Raw genomic sequence first — 8,979 nt, forward strand, 5'->3', positions numbered from 1 at the left:
AACAGCCGCCTCTATTGACTGGGAATTCCTTGGTTGGTCCAGGTTTACAGCACTGTTTCCATCTCCTCTCTCCTCACCTTGCCTCACCACCTTTCCAGTAGATTCTCAAAAGTCCGTGTTTACAAAATTAAATGTGCCAATATTCATCACAGAGACTGGAGCTAGTCGAAGTTTCAAGAGATGGTAGGGTTTGATGCCATAAGACCATCTAAAATTTTTTAAATTGCTTTCCTAAGGTGAAAACAAAATACACAGGGAAACAATTTTCAACAAACCAGACTGACCTTGAAATGCTGCTTTCTAGATTTGGTGCATCGCAGCAACCATCCCCAAAGCAAGAACTTGCACTGTCACACATGAATTGATGGCTTCATAAATCATCGAACCTTTGAGTTAAGTCACTGAATCCAGCTGCTCACCCATTACAAAAATCACTTAGAAAAATGCCACGGAAGATGCCTCTGTGTAAGTAATACGTGAAGAAGACCTATTCAGCAACTGTTTCTTAATCTCTCCAATGTACCTGCTGCGTGTGACAGCATTGTTGGAATTCTTGGCTGCAGAAATCTTACAACCACCAACGTGGAAGCTTTGCCTTACCTCTTGGTTTGCTGCCAGAGGCCAACCCTGAAAGCAAGTCAACACAGGGAAACCACTCTGCACCCGAAAGAGCGAAAGAGCGCCGGGGACCTCCTTCCCCAGGGCCACCCGCTGACACCACTGAAAGTGAATGCGACCACCTTGGAAGCCCCTTACACTGCAGCAGCTCACAGCATTCCCCTGCTAGTCACCCAAACACACCCGACAATTTCAGCACTAGTTGCATTTTAATTCTTGAAAACTTCCTCCAAAGTCGCCTAGTTTCTCAACTTAAAATTGCCAATATTGCGAAACAAAACTGCTCTGACTTCTGGGTGTGGTCCTCGCTCATAAAATCCACATGGCCATTCTCAATCTGCAACCACAGCTACCCTTTTACTGTCCACTTCGTTCCCAATCAGGGAGCTGAAGCAAGCACCTCAGCACAGGAGGAGGGAGGGCAAGTGGAGGACAAGGGAGACAATGCGATGTGTTTACAGCTCTCTCCAACTGCCTTAAAATTTGCAAAGATCTTACCCTTCGGGTGCTGCAAGGACTGGTACCCATGTCATAAGACCCTCCTCTGCCCCATTCCATCCCCACTTTTCCTAGGTCCCTATGCACACAGTGAAGTTGATCCAAGTGGGCAATTTTTATCAAAATAAGAGGTTTGCTATATTTATACATATAACCAAGCGTGGGGTGGGGGAACCCATGCCCTTCAGGAAACAAGAATTGTGACTTGCCACAAGATGTCAGTATATGTCCTCATGCAAGTTAGCTCTAACATTGATATGGATGAAATTTCAGAATCAAAGCTGTGTACACGTTATACCCTGAGATTAACAAGAACACACATTCCTGTTGCTTTTCTCAGTAAAGAAAGCAACAAAAGCCTTAGGGTACATTTGATTAAACACCAAAATAGAGGTGGGGTGGGTGACCTCCAATCTCACTGAGAACCCTATCCACATTTCTGAGCTTGGTGCCAGCATCTCTACAGGCTGGCAGCCTGGAGGAGGGAAGTGCTCACATATACCCCTCTTCTCTCTTCCCTCCCCATCGCTCCTCTGCCCCATGAAGATCTTGACTGGGTTCTAGACCCGAGAAAGTCTTCTCTCCCCAGTGATACCCCAAATTCAGGAATAGCTTTGAAGGAAGAGAAAGAGAGAAGGCGAACAAGTGAGTGAGAACCCAAAATAGAGAGGACAAACATTCCTCCCAGGGATCAGGGAAACCAGAGGAAAAGTCAGCTTCTGCTTACCTTTTTGCCATTCACAAAGAAAACCAATTCATCTGCTGTCATTGTCAACAGGTTGGGGGTCCCTGAACTCCAGGTACCACACGCCCGAGAGGCACTGCCAGTTGCCTCACTGCCCGGCAACTTGACAAATACACCTCCCCCAAAAAGGAAATGAAGTCAGCCCAGGGGAGGGACCAAGCTCAGAGCTTTGGGACACAGAGAGTTCTTGGCACAAGCCACCAGTTTACATAATCAACGAAAATCCAAACAGCCATACACAGCTCATCACACTCCCAACACGTGTGTCCAAGAGCACAGAGGAAGACACGGTGGATACAGTCTTGGTGCTAGACGACTGTGTGTCTTAGGCCTCACCCACATGGCAACTGCTTCATCCCCCTACTTGAAGACAGAGAAGGGAGAGGGGCCATGGTCATGGTCACAGTCGGCAATAGAGATGAGTCACATCCTGCAAGTCCACACTTGCCATCTCGTCACTCAGTTATAGAGGCCCAGACTCAGCACGTAACAGAGGGCTCACTCTCCCAGAGCTGGAGGAGTCTGGAGTCACCAGAGGCAGAGTCCAGTGCTTTAGATGCAAACTCTGGCATTTTACTCCAGCAGGTCTCTTCTCACTTTCAGAACTCATTGATTTTCATCTGTAAATGGGCAAATGAATGACATCAAGAGCAAAAGGCTGAGGGATAGATGATGTATTTGGGAAGTGCTTTGTAAATTGGCAAACAACCGAACTTTTTTTTTCTGTTGCAAATGTATTCTCAACAGCACAATCAAAATAATCCTTATAATAAACCATTTTTGAGGTTTCCTTTTTGTTTCTCTCTGTGAAACACCATAGATTAAACTGTCAGAATAACTCATAAACATATTTTAAAGTACTGCACCAAATAAAATATGCCTATCTTATAGTATAGGCCAAATTAATACAAAGCTGAAAACCTTCCCCATCCAGTTTCCATCAACTCCTGTATAAACACACATGCATATCACCTACCTGACACCACCAATGGGCTCTAAAGTCCAGCCCCCCAATGCCCCTCCCAGCTCTCTGTCTCTGTCTCTGACACACGCACATACACACCAGCATTCTCTCTGGTCTCCTACTCCGCTAGCCTCTCTGAAGTGGGTCACTTTCCCTATACCTCTTGAAGGATACAAGGAGGGAGAAAAGCAGACGTGCTTGTACAGAAGTAACTTAGAGAAACCAAAGACTGGCAGGACAACCACCACGAGACCACCAACCACCATCAGACAACCACCAACGCCCCTCTCACAACAGCCTCCACTTAAGCAGGAGATGAAATTCCACTTGTTGGGTGGCTGATCCTCCCAGTTTGCCTCCAGATGTCTTGATTTTAGCACTAAAGCCTTGACATATCTCAGTCCAGGGCAAATGAGGATGACTGGTCAACATAAAACAGTAGTTCTTACCCAGGAAGAGATGATGCCCATCCCAGGAACCTTTTGGCAATGCCTGGGGATATGTCTTGGTGACAGCAATCATCAGTAATCAATCTATAATAATAATTCCAACAACAACAATAATAAAAGAGAGTTTTATCTGAGCCAAACTGAGGCCTACAGTTCAGGAGGCATTCTCTCCGATAGTTTTGAAAAACCGTTCCAGAAAAGCATGGTTTGGGGAAGTTTTATATCTTGTCAGAAAAAAATTAAAACAACTACCATGATAAGAGTACATTTCTTCATAGTTTCAAAAAAAGACAAGTCAGCACACACACAGGGAGTCAGGAAAGCGCTGGTACCAGGAAAGGAGGCTTATCACCCAAGGAGCACCAGAACTGGTGTCCTAGAAGGGAGGCATTTATTTTTTAAATGGACAGTTTCACTCTGGTCAATGCAGACCATTTTTTCTTTATTGTTAAAGCAGATGTACAACATATATTTAATAGGTCACAAAACAGGCTGTCCTAGTTAGGATAAAGTTTAAGTTAATTCATGGATAAGCCAGAATGACTTCCTCATGCCTCCATATGTGAATATTTCCACCATCATTTCCCTCTTCTGATCAAACAAAATCTTTGAAAAGAAAGCAGTGATGACCAGAATCTTTGTCCCTTGATGCCAGAATGGTTGCTCCCTACCCACAGGTCTCTCAAGGCTAGGACTTCCTCTCTTTTTATTTTTTATAGGAAAAGAGTTGCCCAATTATTCTCTTTGAAAGTGAAAGTCTCTCATTCATATCTGCAACTCCATGGACTGTAGCCTTCCAGGCTCCTCTGTCCATGGAATTCTCCAGGCCAGAATACTGCAGTGGGTAGTCATTCCCTTCTTCAAGGGATCTTCCCAACCCAGGGATCAAACCCATGTCCCCTGCATTGCAGGCAGACGCTTTAACCTCCAGCTACCAGGGAAGGCTAAATTGATTAATGGAACAAAGTAAACACAGAGGTATATGATGATGGGTAAACATTTTATAAGATATATTATCAATTATATCAAATTGTTGCTCCAACATTGTACATGTGCTTTTAGCAGTCAGCTTAGAGCAAAGAGCAGTACATATCACATGTACCTTGACAGCTAGGAAAAGAATAATAACGCATACTATGACGATGATAATCCTCTGTAAAGCAAGCTGAAACAAATTGCCTATTACTGATGGACTGTAACCAGATTATTTAAAGGATCTGTTTCCCATACATCTTTTAGCTTTTTTGCAATTTTTTTTCTAAATGTATAACCTACTTTTCCTCAGGTGTTGATATGAATGCAACAAGAAATGTGAGCAATGGCACAAACATCTCGTTTATCCAGCAAAAAATCTAAGGCAGCCCTGTTATCCAGTACTACCTGGACTAAGCGGTTAAGAGATGTCTGTTGTGCTCTAACGCTGTTTGCACTGTCCTCTGTCAAAAGTTTTGTCCTTTTGTCCTTTGACCAAAAGTGACTGATAGATTCCTAATCATCTCTCTGTGGACATATACTCCTGCACTAAGAATCAAGATTCCCCAAAGACTTTGCCACCAGCTATCTTGGTATTCTGCTAAAATGGATCTCTTGACTCCATAATGAAAAGAGAAAGAAGGTTCATCTATTGCCTTCTACAGAGACGATGGGCTAATTATTTTATTTACCATAATTATTTTATTTACCATAAAGACATTATGTGCCCATCTCTGAGAAGGTGGGTCAGTTCTAATGCCACATGCAAAGATAAAACTCCAGGGAGCACAAGCAATCTCACTGACAGCTTTGTTAACTGGAAGCTTTCTTAACACAGTATTAAAGCATGGATTTATTTTTTTTTTTTTTTGCAGGTTTTCCAAAAGTTATCTGTATGACATTTAATATTTGAGAGTAGCTGGCATAATATACACATGTTATTCTCTTTGAGACGTTTGTTAATTAAGGCATACTTTATTTCACGTATATTCCCAAATATGATATTTCCATCAAAGCCATAGTAATATTGCCAATGTTTCCAGTTGTGTCTTGCTATTAATATAATATCAACAACTTCAGATATGCAGATAATACCACTTTAATGGCAGAAAGCAAAGAGGAGCTAAAGAGCCTCTTGATGAAGGTGAAAGAAGAGAGTGAAAAAACTGGCTTAAAACTTAACATTCAAAAAACAAAGATCACGGCCTCCAGTCACATCACTTCATAGGAAATAGGTGGGGAAAAAGTGTAAACAATGACAAGTATTATTTTCTTGGACTCCAAAATTACTGCAGATGGTGACTGCAGCCATGAAATTAAAAGATGATTTCTCCTTGGAAAGAAAGCTATGACAAATCTAGACAAATCTAAAAGCAGAGACATCACTTTACCAACAAAGGTCAAAGCTATGGTTTTTCCAGTAGACATGTCCAGATGTGAGAGTTGGACCATAAAGAAGGGGAGTGCCGAAAAACTAACGCTTTAGAACTATGCTGCTGGAGAAGACTCTTGAGAGTCCCTTGGACTGCTAGGAGATCCAACCAGTCAATCCTAAAGGAAATCAACCCTGAATATTCATTGGAAGGACTGGCGCTGAAGCTGAAGCTCCAATACTTTGGCCACTGATGCAAAGACCAATTCATTGGTAAAGAGCCTGATGCTGGGAAAGATTGAGGGCAAGAGGAGAAGAGGGTGACAGAGGAGGAGATAGTTGGGTGGCATCACTGACTAGTGGACATGAGTTAGAGCAAACTCCGGGAGATAGTGAAGGACAGGGAAGGCTGACGTGGTGCCATCCATGGGTTCACAGAGAGTCAGACCTGGCGACTAAACAACAACAATCAATACAAGGAGAAAAAATTCTTATTAAACTCGTGTGAGTAACTATTATCATGAACTTAAGAATACTCCACATTCTGGTGGAAACAGGTAGAGAGGAAAGACAGAAGTTTTCATTCTGACTACAAAGGTTTAATTTACCAAATTGGTGTAAGTCATAATTAGCTTGGGCTTCTCTGATAGTTCAGTTGGTAAAGAATCTGCCTGCAATTCAGGAGACCTGGGGTTGATTCCTGAGTCAGGAAGATATGCTGGAGAAGGGAGAGGCTACCCACTCCATTACTCTTGGGCTTCCCTTGTGGCTCAGCTCGTATAGAATCTACTTGCAATGCGGGAGACCTGGGTTTAATCCCTGGGTTGGGATGATCCCCTGGAGAAGGGAAAGGCTACGCACTCCAGTATTCTGGCCTGGAGAATTCCATGGATTGTATAGTCTATGGGGTCGCAAAGAGTTGGACACGACTGAACGACTTTCACTTTCATAATTAGCTTAGGGGAAATGTTTCCTTATATCTGAAAAAGAAAGATAAAAAGCCAGTAATATTTCAGATCACAAAATCACTAAAATTATTATTCTATTTATCAGTTCATTCAACCCATAGAACTAATTCTTGTTTTGCTTAAACCCAATTTTTCCTTTAGTTTTATTACTCTTGCCTGATGATGGAAGGTGATAATGTCAGTGACCATCTCAAGAAGTTTGCAAGGTTTTTGTTAAGGCTCATAGAATTTGCCCAGGGAGACTGTGGACGATACACCCCAAGTAGAAAACACATTTGTTTTCCAGTAGTCCTTTGTCATTGTGAGGGCATCAGCCTTGCTGTAAGGGAAAGCTCTAACCCATCAAAAGAAAAGTGGAGTTTGCCAGGAATCCAGGAAGAGCCAAGCAGTCAACTTGAGTTTCCCAAGGCCCAACTATTTAATTTACAGCTATTCCTCACTCATCTTAATTCCTCTGAGTTAGGAGCAGACATTTGCCATGTTACAAGGATGTCAGGATGGCAAAAGTCTGACAATGAGAAGTTAATTTCCGCTGCAGTAGCATGGACTTTATCTATACATAACATAATCTCCGGAGAAGGCAATGGCACCCCACTCCAGTACTCTTGCCTGGAAAATCCCATGGATGGAGGAGCCTGGTAGGCTGCAGTCCATGGGGTTGCTAAGAGTCGGACATGACTGAAGTGACTTAGCAGCAACATAATCTTCACAGATTCTTTTGCTGTTGCCTTCACATGTGAGCAAACTGGGCATTTCCCTGATGCTCAAGTTCAGTCTCTGTGAAAAGGAAAGTCGATTCAATCATGACTTTGGTCTTTGTGACCCCATGGACTGTAGCCTGTCAGGCTCCTCTGTCCATGGGATTCTCCTGGAAAGAATACTGGAGTGGGTTGCCATTTCCTTATTTAGTGTAGACTCAATTTTGATGAAAGATAACATTTCATGTCAGGACATATAAGACTTCCAGGAATTTCACATAAAAATTTCTGGGACACTTATTTTGCATATTTACTAACAACATAAAGATAGTAACAACATAAAGAAGTAACAACATAAAGAAGGCTGAATGTTACTTTTTCTTTGACAATGCTTCCCATGACAACATGCTGGATTAATTTAGGAGAGAAAAATATTTCAAAGTTAGTTCTAAACCAAAGGACTTCAGTTATAATTTGAACATGGGAAATTTTTTCAAAATGTCAAAAAGGTTTTTTAAAACCTTTAGTCAAATAAGTCACCGTGGAAAAACATTTAGTCATTAATTTAAGCAAAGTGACAATAAAATATTTCAAAGGCAAATACAGAAAGACAACAGATTGCTATAATGTATTAAAAAAAAAAAAAAAAGACCTTTCACAATCCATTATCAAAACAGATCAATATTCTGAGAAAACTTTGTCCTCCTAACAGAGAAAACCAAATTCTAGTCCTGACCACTATCTTTTCTCAGGTCACCTCTTCCACAAACCACCCACAATCTACCATATCCAAATTTGTCTATCTTCTTTCTCATTTAGAAATAACCAGATTCTGGACAAAATCACTTTCTTTTTACCTTAACAAAATGCATTTACATTCCTCATATCTTCTTTTATTGGAATCATATCCTACTTTCCTTGAATATTGAAATATTTTTCTTATTGTTTCTAGTAGGTTTAATTATATTACTATTTTTAACCCTTAAGAACCTTCAGTCAGTTCAGTTCAGTTCAGTCGCTCAGTCGTGTCCGACTCTTTGCGACCCCATGAATCGCAGCACACCAGGCCTCTCTGTCCATCACCAACTCCCGGAGTTCACTGAGACTCACGTCCATTGAGTCAGTGATGCCATCCAGCCATCTCATCCTCTGTCGTCCCCTTCTCCTCTTGCCCCCAATCCCTCCCAGCATCAGAGTCTTTTCCAAGGAGTCAACTCTTCGCATGAGGTGGCCAAAAGTACTGGAGTTTCAGCTTTAGCATCATTCCTTCCAAAGAAATCCCAGGGCTGATCTCTTTCAGAATGGACTGGTTGGATCTCCTTGCAGTCCAAGGGACTCTCAAGAGACTTCTCCAACACCACAGTTCAAAAGCATCAATTCTTCGGCACTCAGCTTTCTTCACTGTCCAACTCTTGCATCCATACATGACCACTGGAAAAACCATAGCCTTGTTAGCAAGCTGCTAATTAGAGAAAGGAAACTCCTCAAAACTAAGAGAGTTGCACCAGGCCCCTCACCCACAACATGCATTTTGAGATAGCATTGGCACAAGGTGTTAGGTTTAGGGTTAAGGCAGAGGAAGCAGAGATCAAATTGCCAACATCTGCTGGATCATCAAAAAAGCAAGAGAATTCCAGAAAAACATCTATTTCTGCTTTATTAACTATGCCAAAGCCTTTGACTGTGTGGATCACA

This window comes from Bison bison, unplaced genomic scaffold, assembly GCF_000754665.1.
Source record: "Bison bison bison isolate TAMUID 2011002044 unplaced genomic scaffold, Bison_UMD1.0 scf7180017864508, whole genome shotgun sequence".
Lineage (NCBI taxonomy): Eukaryota > Metazoa > Chordata > Mammalia > Artiodactyla > Bovidae > Bison > Bison bison.